A 13793-nucleotide genomic window follows, 5' to 3' on the forward strand; every position below is an offset into this window, starting at 1 on the left:
ATCCTGAAGTCTTGGACCATTTAAGGTCATCTATTGTGCAGTATGAGCAGAGTGGAAAAGTACCAGCTAGGAACATAGGTTATTTAGTAAAATACAGAATATGAATACATAATGTCTAAGAACAAAGCCAATTATATCATGGTCATAAATGGTCATAATTTGGATTACCAGTCAGCAAAGTTTGCTGAAAACAGTTCTAATAATAATAATAATAACTTTATTTATATAGCACTCAAAAACTAGTTCCAAAGTGCTGAACAAGAGAGATTACTTTTTTTTAAACTTTAAAAACATCCATCTCAACAATGTAAATCATACAACAAAATAAAACAAAAATCAAGAGAAGGCCAGATTATAAAGGTGAGTCTTTAGAAGAGATTTAAAAGAAGACACAGACCCAAGTCCCTGCAGAAAAGTAATTTCCTCTTATTTTGTAACTTTATACTTTTTTTGTTTGTTTTTTTTAGATTTCAGATCAACCATTCAGACCTAGTATATTAGCATCCTGCCATGCAGAAAAGTACCATTTCAATGATGTTCTCCTGTAATTGCAGGCAGTGGTTGGGTTAAGTGCTGTCAGCTGCATTTAACTAGCTATAATCATGGCAAAGAGCCTCTTAAAGGCGCTTAAGATTTTACATAGTGAAATTGGTTACACAGTATAATAGAGTGCAGCCTCAACTGAAGTGAAAAGCAGCAAGAGAAAAGGAAGTTTAAACATGATCTAGAATATTGGACCATTATTATCATTACCATAAAGCCAAGAACAATCTTGATACTTTTCTATCTGCTTTATTGCTTAATGAACACTCTGGGAAATCAAGAAGTTGAAGATACGGAATCCTAATCTTTGCTCGGTTATATTATTGTCATGAGAAATTGACTTTTAATTCCAGTTCAGGGTGGATTTGGTGTAATGAATTTCTCAAAAAAAATGGGAAGGGGGGGGGGGGACTAATTTCCTCAACAAGGATCATTTGATAAAAATCCAGAGAAACTGAAGGTAGCGGGTGGAAAAGTGATTAAAGCATGGCGATTAAGTAAGTTTCTCTTTATCTGCCACACACTGTGTGATGAGGGTGTTGTTCCCTCTCCGCAGAATGAATGAGGTGTTTTGCTGTTCGAAGTAAATTGAATGATCTTCTTTGCTGGCTGTTTGCTTTTGTAATCATCTCTTGACAAAAGCCGTGATTACTACACTTTGTTGAGTGTTATTCGTGCATGGGTGTTTGCGCCTTCTTTCCCACCCCAGCCACTTCATATATTCATGTCGACATATTACTTCCCTCGTGCATTAAGCCTCTCATCCCCATTCAAACCCTGCTCCTCTTTGCTCCTTTTCCATTTCAGACTACACTCACTGTAATAGAGTTCACTATCACCCCGTCCCAGCGGGCCGACTTCGCCTCCCAGGCAGTCTCTTTAGCTGTATGTGTCTGCACTGTCCCTCTGTGTGAGTCATGGGTCAGTGATGAAACCGCGATTGCACAAACACATCCCCCCCGCCTCCTTGTGCTTTGTTGGCACTACAACACCCGGTGACTTACGGAGCACTGGCTGCCCTGTGTTGGATCATCGGAGCGCCGCAGTGTCAACGACCTCACCATGCTTCGTGGAGGGGTGATTAACTCAAAGCATCCTGGCTGAGATGTGTTGTACTTAGCTGTACTGTAGTACTTCACCCCCAGTGCATCCTGCAATGATAGAGCAGCAGTGCTGTAAACAAAAGACCTTCCCCGGTACCACAGTGTGTGAAATCTGTTCATGGCATAAATCATAATGACATCATTTAAACATCCAGAACGATGCTGTTGCCAGCTTCTGAAAAGTGGAAAATATTTCCTCTTAGTGTTTTTATAAAGTTACTAAAGATATAAAAAGCAATATCCTGCTGTCAAATGGCAAATATCAACTCAGTAATTAGTTCAACCTTCATCCTAACACACTGTTCTCACTTCTCTTCTCTCCTGCTTCAAATGACACTTGAAGAAGAGTACCCCCCCCCCCCCCAAAAAAAAAAAAGCTTTTCATCCTTTTCCAAGCATTTAGAAACATAAAAGTCAAGTGTAGACACTGGTGGTGGATTCAGGAGGAGGTAAACTCCTCAGAAGTTTGGGCAAAATGAGAAGGTGGGTAACGTGAGACGTGGTCTGGAAGGAGGAGGAAAACAACAACAACAACAACAACAACAGAAGTGAGATTTAAAAGAACGGAAAGCAGACTGACTGCTGGCTCTAGGAGTAGCAATAGGAAGACCATTGAACCAACGCAGTGATGACTTAATTAGAAATTGGGAAAGATTTGACAATGAGGGAAGGAAGGGAGTGACCGGGTCGCAGAGGAAAAACCCATGTGGCAAAAATAAGAGCAGATGAGAGAGCAGATCTTCCTTATTGAACTTACGCTAAAGCTTAAGGACCATCGGTGGATATAAAGGATAATGACTGGAAAAAAAATGCAACCTCGCAAAGTTGTGAGAGAATGTGCATGTGAAGCCTCTTTGGGAACCAACAAAATGGCTTCTTGTAATGTAACGTTAGCGTTGCTATGGAAGGTATTTTAGCCCGAACTGTGGTCAATGAGGACCTTTACTTATTGTTAAACACGCTGTTTGCTTTCATTTGGAAACGCATCCCACTGGATGACTTTTATTTCCATGTGAACGTTTAGATCTGACATGTAATATCTCACACCACTGCAGCCTGTAACTTGCCAGTTTAGAGGCCGTCATGAGGGTCCTGACGCTATAAACAACCCACCAATAGGGCCGTATTGGTTTGTAGACTTGTTTTGATTTGTTTGTCTTTTTGTGACTAACGGTTTGATAAAAGAAAATATTTGATGGCTGAGACAGCAGATAAATTGTAAATAGTCATTAATTTTATCCCTCAACTTCTCTTCATACCCAGCAGTCTTTGGAGTTTGGGACCAAATCTGTGTCACGGCGCCTGGTAACTCTCCAAAGTGGGTATTTCCTAGCTGCCAACTTCTCATTAAAAACTCTGAACAATTTCTAATTTACTTGTGTGATCTGTTGTTGTCATCTCAGAAACAATCCCCAGTTTCAAAATTGAGCAAACTGATTGGAGTCTTTCCAGGGGGTGTGTCGGTGTGAAAGCAGCGAAGCGTGCTGATTGAAGCGATTTATTGTTGTTGGGGCGAGGCGTGCTGATCAAAACCAAAGGCCCACGCTGTGACGCATTAATCAAACCCTGCGGGTAGAGAGGCCTGTGGCTGATCAAAAAGAGACTGATAGACACGTTCAAATTGTGAAAACCTAAAACAAATACAGCCAGCAGGATTAAATGAAGCTCTCATTTGGCTGTGCTTTCATCAAGCACTTTGATCTAAAATTGTCATTATTGCAGCAACATTTGTGCTGCTTCCTAATGGATGCTTTTTGTACCACAGCAACAATATACAGAGTGTATAGTGTTAACCATAATTACCACATGCTTTGGGTGACATTGATGGAGTGAATTTGGAAATGGGACAGGACCTTAAAAAACTCTATTTGGGAAGTGATTGGATGAACCGCCCGGTCTCAGACTGGCTTAAACTCCAGCGGCTGTGCCCACGGGCACAACTTAAAGCATTACGTGACGGATTCTCTTGAATCTTACAGGAAGTTGCATATTCTGCAACGAATGGCTCTCTGTGGAACTTAAATGAGCCTGTTCAACCTGTACCCCGAGCCATTTTAACTTGTCACAACCTGATGCAGCATTTATCCTTTCAAGCCCGATGAGACTGACTGTATCAGCGTATTGTTTTTTTTTTTGTTGGTATTTCAATATTTGTTTTTGGGAAAGGAAAGAACAGCACGGTGTGATATGTCATGTGTTGTTGCTCCTCTGAGGTTTTACTGATCCACTCATGCCTGTGTGGCAAACATGAAGCTAACACTATGTTACAGTATTTAAACGACTATAGTATTTGCATTGATCATAAAAAACATCCTCCCAGAGGTGAGCGCTTTGTGTTTGGAACAAAACTCCCCCACATACTCGTCCTTTTATGTCCTCATTTCCATGCTCAAGGCGAATAAACTCTGTTTATCCTTCTGTGTCTCAGGAAGCCCCATAGATTATAAAACACACTGCAGTCTCTTGGCAACCGGCACATTATTCTATTAGAATCTTCAGGATTAGTAATTATGGTGTTTAATCATAAGCACGGGCGGTGTCCAGCCCAGTTCCTGCTGCGGTGCATTGAGGTCTACAGCAGACGAGGGGTCACTCAGGTTACCAGTTAAATTCCTTTTATAGGATGTTAGTAAATGGATTGAAAACAAAACAATGAGAAAGACGAAGGTTCTTGCAAAGGCTCCAAATAAAACAATTTACACACCACCGGGGATCTTGACTCAAATCCTCCCCCAGCAGGATGGGAGCTAATTAAAAACGTAACCTTACGATCATAAACAGTTTTTATCCCCGTCTTACACTGTCTGCCTCTCTGCATCTGCACTCACTGTCATTCGTTTATTGCGCGAGTGTTCGAGAAGTCCAGCAGAAAGGAGTGAATTACTGCCTCAACTCTGACAAGTGTGCTGAGAGGCTTACAGCGGCATCAGCTGCACTCTTCAAGCTACGGCTGCAGGGCTCTCAGTCGCAGAGCTCTCGCTGAGTTTCAGAAGTTTCAGAATTAGGGCTTTCAGGATATGCAAGATCTGCTGTATATGCTGCAGACATACTGTGCAGGGGAAAAGGCTGTGCCACATCATAACTTGTGAGGTTTTTCTTGGATTTCAAAAAGTCCCATTCCTTTTTTTCTTTTAAGCTTTGCAGAAAATTAATCAGCACAGCAGCTGCGTAAAAACAGGTCAGTTGATGATAAAACATCGACCAGAAGCTTTGGGGGAAATACTGCAATTTGTTTAGGCTGTTTTCACTTTGTAAAGAGCGACTGACAGCGGATGAAAAACACGATCCAGCAAGTCGATGGAACTGGGTTCAGGTACGTGGACGGGCGCTTTGCTGCAAGGCTGCACACTTTGTTGATGTGCATCAGAGAACCTGCAGAGCCCTGTGAGAATGTTACACACTCCAGGCCCTGGCCTGAATAGTCTTTAATGTTGTTCAGCTACAGTCAAATAGTGTATATCTATGTAGGTCGCAGGTGATGTTTAAATGTGTTTACCTTTAAGATATGGAGCTGTCAGTCAGAGTGGCTGTGGGGGAACAGGAGGCACTTCAGTGTGTAGCTGGGGGACATTTGGAGAGGATCAACAGCTTTTGATGGATACACAGTCGCTGTTGGCAGGGACAGAACCTGTGACCTTTCTGATAAAGGAAGGTCTCTGTACCCACCAAGCAACTCGGCCACCTCATTTCCTATTTCCTTTTTTTATCCTTCCTTCAATAGAACCATTTGTGTGTGTTAAGGTAATGTAGGATTTTATAAACTGGAGGGATGACTGTGTCTGCCAGGATTCGCTTCACTCCAATTAAATGCTTGTTTCATGCACTTGGATTTTTGAAGTACATAATTGCTTCCCCATATGCTCATTTTGGGCTAAAATGCTCAACTTTGGAGAGGCCAAAAACAACCTGTTTGCAGGATCCTGTATTTCACTGTATATCTCTGTTTACAGAGCACCGTGGGAATGGACGCAGATTGCCTGCTTATATCAGGATTTTCACTTGAGCTGCATTCTCACTGAAGAAGAAAAGACCCACAGAGCTTGGTCTGCAGGGGCATGCAGCATCTGATAGTGCAACTCATTGTTTTTAAGACACACACTGTTGTCTTAAGTCAAAGCTGTCTGTGTGCCATTTAGAGGCTGTTTTACTACAAAGGGTCAAAAGTTGTAAAATGAGTACAGTTTGTTACGTCTCTACATTTTCCTTTGAAAAGGATACGCTTTACATTTTGCATGACATGAAATTGTCTCAAAGTCCATTTGCCACTTTTAACAGTCCCAAACGTACTTCTGTAAGGAGGTAGGAGGATTTATTTTGGCCGTTACGTGACAGACCAAAGTTTGAGCCCCGTCTGATCCTATATTTATATATTATATTTTATATAGAGTTCTTTTGAACAAATAGTTGAATGTCAATCGCCATCGGTTTGATTTGGAAATTTAACATGTGCATGATCTGGATTCACGTGAACCAGCTCAGTCAGAAAATGTGTCGTGAGAACATTTGTCCAAACGTGTGAAAACCCTACCGTAATTTAAGGGTAAAGCACCAGGATGTTTTGTACATGGCAGCGTCGGGTGACACTTCAGATCATTATTAAACTTTCTTTTCCCGGCTTTTGTTGCGACTATCTCACCCTTTTTCAGATCTGTAGCTGGCCTAGAATTTAAAACAAAGATGGGGGGAAAAAAACCAACAATAAATGGATTCATAATGTGAGCCCAGCACTGTGTTATCATCTTGCAGATTTTATCAACATCATATTTTAAACATGAAAAACTGCAGCATTCCTCCTTCAGCTTTTGTTTATTGATTAAAGCAAAGTCAACATCAATAGCGATGCAACATCAAATATTAATAGCATGTCAGTAGATGTACATTTTATAAATTCATTCAAAGCTTCAGAGGCAAGAAAAAATAAAAATAAAAAAGCAAAACAGCAAAAAGGTCATCTGACAGACAAATATAAGGCTTCTCTCCAGGAATTAACAGGAGAAAAACAGATCTCTTAAAGTCGGTTCTAACTTAAATCAAACCGTTTTCTCTTTGTACAACGAACTTGCTCGCGTAAGCATCTGCTCGTGGTTTCAAAAGCTCAGCAACTGCCTGTTTTTTCATGGTTTCCCCCCAAACCGTCCTGTCTAAATTAGCAACCTTTTGATGTGTTCTGTATGTGGAGCAGTTGTTTAACAAGTGGGTCCTGGCTCAAACATTTCCTTTTGTTGGAGAAATAAAGGTGTATTAGTGTTCATATTGGAGTTCAATTACAAACCTTTGATGGTGAATTTGTAGCCACTTTCAGTGGAAAAGGCTGCTGGTCCTGCACTACACCTCACATTTCGAGCAGTACATTATTCATATTATTCATAGCCCTCTTCAGATGAATATCGATCTGCATATTGGTTGACAAGCATCATAACCAACAGCTGAATTTTGAGATAACTTCATAGTAACCATCACTGGATGGTGATAAATCACATCATTCAGGCAAAATGTTTCACCTGCTGGTGCTAATTATCCAGAAGCCCTAAAATACAATATTTATGTCTAGATAGAGGTCAATAAAAGTCAGAGGATTTTGATGAGATTTTCATTTAAATGACTTCCTCTCTTCCTCGCCTTGTGCGATGACTGTCCTGAAGTAGAGGGGAAGTTTCCAGCGGATTCGTCCCCTACCTGGTCCCACACTGCAGCGACGAGGCACCCAACGAGTAGAGAGGGAGGTAGAGCAATCTTCCACTGAGCCAAAGATCTCAGCAGCTAAGTGGGAGGCTTCCCTACTCTAATGGTTATTAATCCTGAGAAGGAAATGGGGTGAACAGCGCAGAGTGGTTCAGAGGTGTGATTTTGATCCGCTGACAGACTGAAGACTTGAGAGGCGAGATGCTTTTAAAAGAAGCTGGGGTGTATTCTTCTGAGATGAGTAATGGAGGTACATTATAAAGAGTAGGTTTTAGATAACTGCTTCTACAGATCATACTCTGGGGTCTCTTTATTGGTGTGCTTGATTGGTCTGTCAACATTGACCTTACGTGCTTCCAAGTGCTTGGAAATGAAACCCCAAAACACCAAATATAACTATTTTACGACTGTAAGCAGAGCTTAGAAATGTAAGTAAGAACATTTATTCCATATTACATGCAGTGAAATGTGTCATCACGTCCCATCAAGCCCTCTATAATTGTCTGTTAATCCAATCTGCTTGTCATGGACAGCTCAGGGTTTATGTGTAAAATTCATAGTCAAAGTGTCAGAGGATGTTTCACGCTTTATTTTAATGCTTAATGCTTCCTGGTTATTTGTTTTATGTTTTTGATGCATGACATTAAATAGAATTGTGCTCATCCAGGCGTGTCCCTAACATTGCACAAATTCATAGCACCAGTAATTTGCCTTTTCATCCTCCTTCGACTTGTGTCTGCGCAACAAAATTGAAGGCCTGTAATTGAACCCTCGTATCAGATTGTACAATATTGAACATGATGAAACCTGATTGGTTTTCTCTAGTTTGTTGAATGCTTCACTGCAGCGATTCAACGAATGTTTTATGGTACTGTAATGTTTTCATACCTGCATGTTTTACCACTAAAGCAGCTATAATCGATACGTTTCCAGCAACTCAAGAAAAACTGCAGCGGTGCTTTAAAGTTGTGAAGACTTTCAAAATGTTCTGCAAAAACACAAGACTTTCACTCAAGTCCTAAAAGTAGAGAGTAGGAAAGATCCCAGTTAGAATGAATAAGGCCAAAAAAAAATCCCATTTGGTCATTTAGTGTTGAGGGAAATGGTCCAATGTGTTACACATGTTGCAAGTTTTGCTTTCAGGTGATTGTGATTGCTGGTGATTGCGCAGCAATTTTCATTCCAAAAACAGTTGATTAGTCCTGCATGTCAGCGTGGAGGAAATGTTAGTCCACATACAGAACATCTTCACCTCTGTGATGTTGGTGAGTTTGACTTGGTCTTTCCAAAATATTCACTGTAGTGTTCTTTAACCATTCTTTGGAATAGTGACATGCGTGTTTCAGGCTGTTATTTTACTGAATAACACACTTTTTGTTCAGATTAACTTGATAATTAATCAATATTGGCAAACCATCCTAACTCCACCCCCAACACAGGCCCAAACCATGATACTACCACCACCGGATAATGTTCTTATGCTGGTTCTCCAAACATGAAGTTACTCATTTTTGTTCCAACAGTGTTGTGGCTTGCCTGTGTGATGCTTTACAAACTGCAGATCAGCAGAAATGTGCCATGAACAACATTGTTCCCCTGATGGTGGACTTTTGTAAGCCATCACACACCTTTTTCTAGAGGTGAGCTTTCATGGTCATGAAGAGGGTAACAATGTTCTTGAATTTCCTTCATTTGAATGCAATTAGTGGAAAAATACGTTGTGAATCTCATAATCTGGTTCATTTTATGACATTAGGGCTTAAAAATCTGACATTTAAAGTCACATATGCAGAAATATTAGAGTTTGTAAAGAATGCACACTTTTCAACCACCTTGAGTGTAGTTGAAAGATGTCGGCTAGTTATTTTGGTTGTTTGCTTTAGTCAACCTTCGTGCTTTTTTTCAGCAAAGCAGCACTAATTAACCCAGTTTGTAGCATCCTTTTGTTAAACACAATGAGACATTTAAGAGTAGCTCCTACAGAGCAAAATGCACATCTCGTCTCAAAACGGCAGCGACTGCGTTCGCAAAAATTGATCTCAACACATTTTTCTTCTCTCAGGAAATGTATCCATGTAAAGACTTGTGAGCACTTAAAACAGCAAGTTTAATGGTTTCTTTAGTGCAATCATCATCCAAGTATAGGCGAACACAAATTTGTTGAAATAGTAATGTTGTGGAGTGGAGGAAATTATTAGACACTGATGATGAATCCTGCTGTCCTGATGAAGCTGAGGCTGGAACAACAGTCCGTAATAGACGTCTTTAATGCTGAAAAATGTTCAAGGGCCACTCAGAAGTCTTTCACAGGTTGCAAGTGGCCCCTGAGCTGGACTTTGAGTACCCCCGATTTACAGCGCCATGTGTCAGCGAGACCATCTAAGCACGTAATTAGCTGGAAGAGTTGGGCCCCGCTCCCTCTCCTTGATGGCAGCAGTACAAAACTTTTCTTCGGTGTATGTTTGCATATTGATAAGGAATATTCCATTGAAGGTTCTGATACAGCCTTCCCCACAGAGGATGCAGGCGGTTTCAGCTTAAATCAGAATGCAGGGCAGAGGGATTGTCAGTGCTGAAGGCAAGATTGCTTACGCTGCCTTTAATGTCTGCACTCTTCCAGGAGCTCATAAGTGAAACAAGGGTCATCGGCATCCTTCTGTAGTCAGTTTCATGTAAGTGAGTCTGTGTGTGTGAAGGATGGCAACTGCAAAATAATGAAAATCTTGTTGCTCTCTGTTTATATATTCTTTTGAAAATGTTGTGGAGCCCTCTCTTTCCCTCTGCGTCGTGGTTTATTTTACCAAGAGATGTGCTGCTGCTGCTGCTAATTTGCTCACTCAGCTGAGTCTTAATAAACCCCTCATTTCTATGTCTTTTAGTTCCAAGGGTTCATTTATTTACATTCAAAAATTGCCTTGAGCAATTCTTTGGACATTGTATCTGACAATGATCAAAGGTATTTGTTTTTTTTTTGTTTGTTTTTTATTTTCATTAAGCCGCTTAACCTTACCTTTGTCACTGAGGGATAAAAAGGCATTTAGCTCAAAGGCAGAACCAAGGTCATGCCTACAAACTTAGCAAAGAAATCGTTTAGCACTTTGTTGCTAGCACACTGTCACATAATTTGTTCCCATTTCTTTAGGTAAATCCATGAAAAATACCAAAGATAACACAGTTTGACAGACATAGATTTGTGTAGAATGATTCTCAAAGAGATATTACCCTGAAACTTCACATATCTCAGCATGGTGTGCAGTGTTTTAAAAAAAAAAACTGAGACAACTGGACAAGTGGAGGATCAACAAAAAAAAACCATCTCTCGTAGATGAATGTGTCTGAATGTGATGTCCTTAAGAAATGGTGGAAAATAACCTGACACAGGGCCTGAGACACATTCCGACCTTCAGTTGATCTATCGACTGTTCACTGAGGCCTCATCAGAACACATATTTTGCCTATTTCCAGTTTTCCTAGCAATATATATGAAGAAATGATGGGTGGCTCAAGACTTTTGCACACTACAGTAGACAGATAACACAGCTTGCCACCATGGTCAAAAGCCATTAATAGTAATGGCACACTTGTCTCTGTGCTCTGTCCACTGTAGCACTTGATGAAACGTGCCGCCCGGCTGCTGTAGAGAAACACTTCAACAAGCAGGTGGTGATGTGTGTTACCTGGATGATGCTTCGGGGTTTGATGTAGTGGCCGGGATATACGAGCGCCCAGGTTTCTGCCCCATTGGGCGAGAGGAACATTTCCCCGCAGTCTACTGATTAGTTTGCTGGCCTCTTCCACTCGTGAGGTGTGATTCTCCCCCTGTTGCTTTTTGTCAGGGCCGCGTAAAGTATCGCCCTCCAGCCACACGCTGCTGCGCTAAAATGCATCACACGGTGAGTTTGTCAGTTCAGGAAATATGAGCACACGTGGCGCTTTACTTGCCGGCCCGCTGAGCGTTACAACACCTTAAGCCAACCCTGCCTGCCCTCACCGAACAATGGCAGCTTCATCCAAATTAAGTTGTAGTATTTGCATAGAAATTGGTTCTAGATCAGGAGATGGAACGTGAAAAACACTCTCTCTGTTTCACACACACAAACAGTCATGCTGCTCCTCTACAGTCCAATCACTTCAGAACAACAAGCCTCCTCAAGGAAGTCTGAGGGGACAACATGATGAGAAATAGATCTAAGACGACGCTTCATGTTTACCAAAAGGGTGACAGAGGAGGATTTAACGTACTGAAATCCTCTGTACGCTATTGATTTTTACGATCTCTGTCATTTACATGCCTCTGATCCTCCAAACTCTATTCTTGGTTGTTTTATATTCATATGTTGATTATATGAGTAGGTCTTCCAAGGGCTCATACGGCTTTAGCTGCAAGTCCTCCCACAATCAGCTTGTTGCTGCAGTTTAAAACCATCCATTCAGGTGTTCTCTCATCTGCTGCCCTAATCAGGAGGGTAACAAAGACTGGCAAAAAAAAATGTATGTAATGTATGTTCTTCTATTTTTCATGAGAAGGTTACTGATGCTTTCAAAAGAAATTTCAGCTCAATGAGACTAATATCAGGTCAAAGCTGCCGTCGTTGTGGCTTGTTTTACATTGATCATTGTGGATGGAGTTGGCAGAATAATGGCTTAAGATCACAACACGAGATGCAATCGGACAAAATTGAAATAAAACAGATATCTGGAAATATAATGTTGTGCATCCCTGTTTTTTAACTCCATCGAACCACATTTAGCTTAATAGTTCATGTTTCCCCTGCAATATTTAAACTGAGCTCTCCGGATGTTACCACTTTCCAAGATGAATTCAAAGTTTAAAAGTAGTGCTGTGGGGGGGGCTGTGGATTGTGGCCCTGTACACTTATACACTCATAACTAACCACGGTTACCATGTAGATCCTGTGCCATGGGTGTTGCATGTTCTCACACACACATTTATTAGCCCAGTAGCATGCTCGCTAAGCAGTTTATGTGTTATCCTGTGGTTTCAGGTCATCTCTCCACAGCTGTGTTGTATGCGATTACCGCTTCTTGTGCTTGTTTTTGTTTGTTTGTGTGTTTGTTTTTTCTCTGCTTGTCTGCTTTCAGGTGCTCCTGGTGGCGCTAAGGCTGGATTCCCCTCAGAGGCCATGGATTGTTGTCTGTTTTGTTTTTTACAGGTGTAGCAGCTGGTTGTCTGGTTTTTGTTTCTATTTTTGTTCTGTTTCCTCTTCTTTCCTCTTCTTCTTTCCTTGTCCCCCGGTCCGGTTCAGTTCTATTACATGTCATATATTGTAAACAGAAATAAATAAATGGGCATCAAGGGGAGCTTTACATTTATAAAACTTCCCTTGGCAAAGCAAATCTGTTTGGCATCAAAGGTATTCAGACTACAATTCTGCTGCCATAATGCTGAACAGGACAAGGGGAAAAAAAAAAAAAAAAAAAAAAAAAGTAGTGCTGTGAGGAAAACCACATGTGGAAACCAAATGTGCGCCAATCCCTCGAGTTAACTGAAGAAAGCTGGCTCGCAAACTGTCACACTGCCATGGAACTACTGTGTCTCTGGTGCATTTTGGTGGGCCACTTTGTGATTTTGATAAACAGTAAACATATGTCCACAAAGTGGGGGGGGGGGTTGCCCGTCCTCTCTCATCTGTCTGAAACCATCCAGAATGTTAAATATCAACCACCTCCTTCTGGTCGTGGAATTGTGTTGTGGATGGAAAAGTGATAAATGTCAGAGGGTGGTGGCAGAAGCAAAACAAAGCGGACAATTCAGTCGTGGAGAAACTCTGCTTTAGTGACAGCTACTGCAGAATGCATCACAAGTTAATGCCAGGCTGCCACGTGCAGTTGTCTGAACCTAAAGAGCACCTTTCAGTCACATTTACCATATCAGCTCGTGAGAGCTCGGTATACGGCGGCCGCTCGGCAGCACCAGGAGATGCAGACAGCTCTGCGGACCCACAGATGGAAAGTTTTCTTGTCGCCCACGTGAATGTCGTGTGTGTGATTTGGAATGTCAGCGTGGCTATTTAGCGTTGACAGCTTTAGAAAAGAACTCATCACCTTTACGCTGTGATGTACGAGCACAGAGCAGAAATTATTCTGGTGTCAGAGACGCCTGACAAATGTCTCGCAGAGAGGAAAATCAGCCGGCTCCAGAAACTTGATGGAGCATTATCTGCCAAGGACGGTTTGTTTTTTGCGGTTAGCTGGTGATGTAGAGCACTTGTTTTTTTCAGTAGTCAGGACACGTGGGATCTGATCCTGGTTCGACGTGATAATAGGCCCTAAAAAGAAAACCTTTAGCAGCTTTACGTTAGACAACAGCTTTGCATCTGACATTCATAAATAATGATCGTTTTTGTTCTTGTACTGTTTGTGACACACGATGTAGTGATGAAACATGTCACGTTGTCCTGTGTGAATTCTTCCCCACAAGTATATATTGCATATTTGATTAAA

The sequence above is a fragment of the Leuresthes tenuis genome, unplaced genomic scaffold (assembly GCF_036924035.1).
Source record: "Leuresthes tenuis unplaced genomic scaffold, fLeuTen1.0.hap1 SCAF_1, whole genome shotgun sequence".
Taxonomy (NCBI): Eukaryota; Metazoa; Chordata; class Actinopteri; order Atheriniformes; family Atherinopsidae; genus Leuresthes; species Leuresthes tenuis.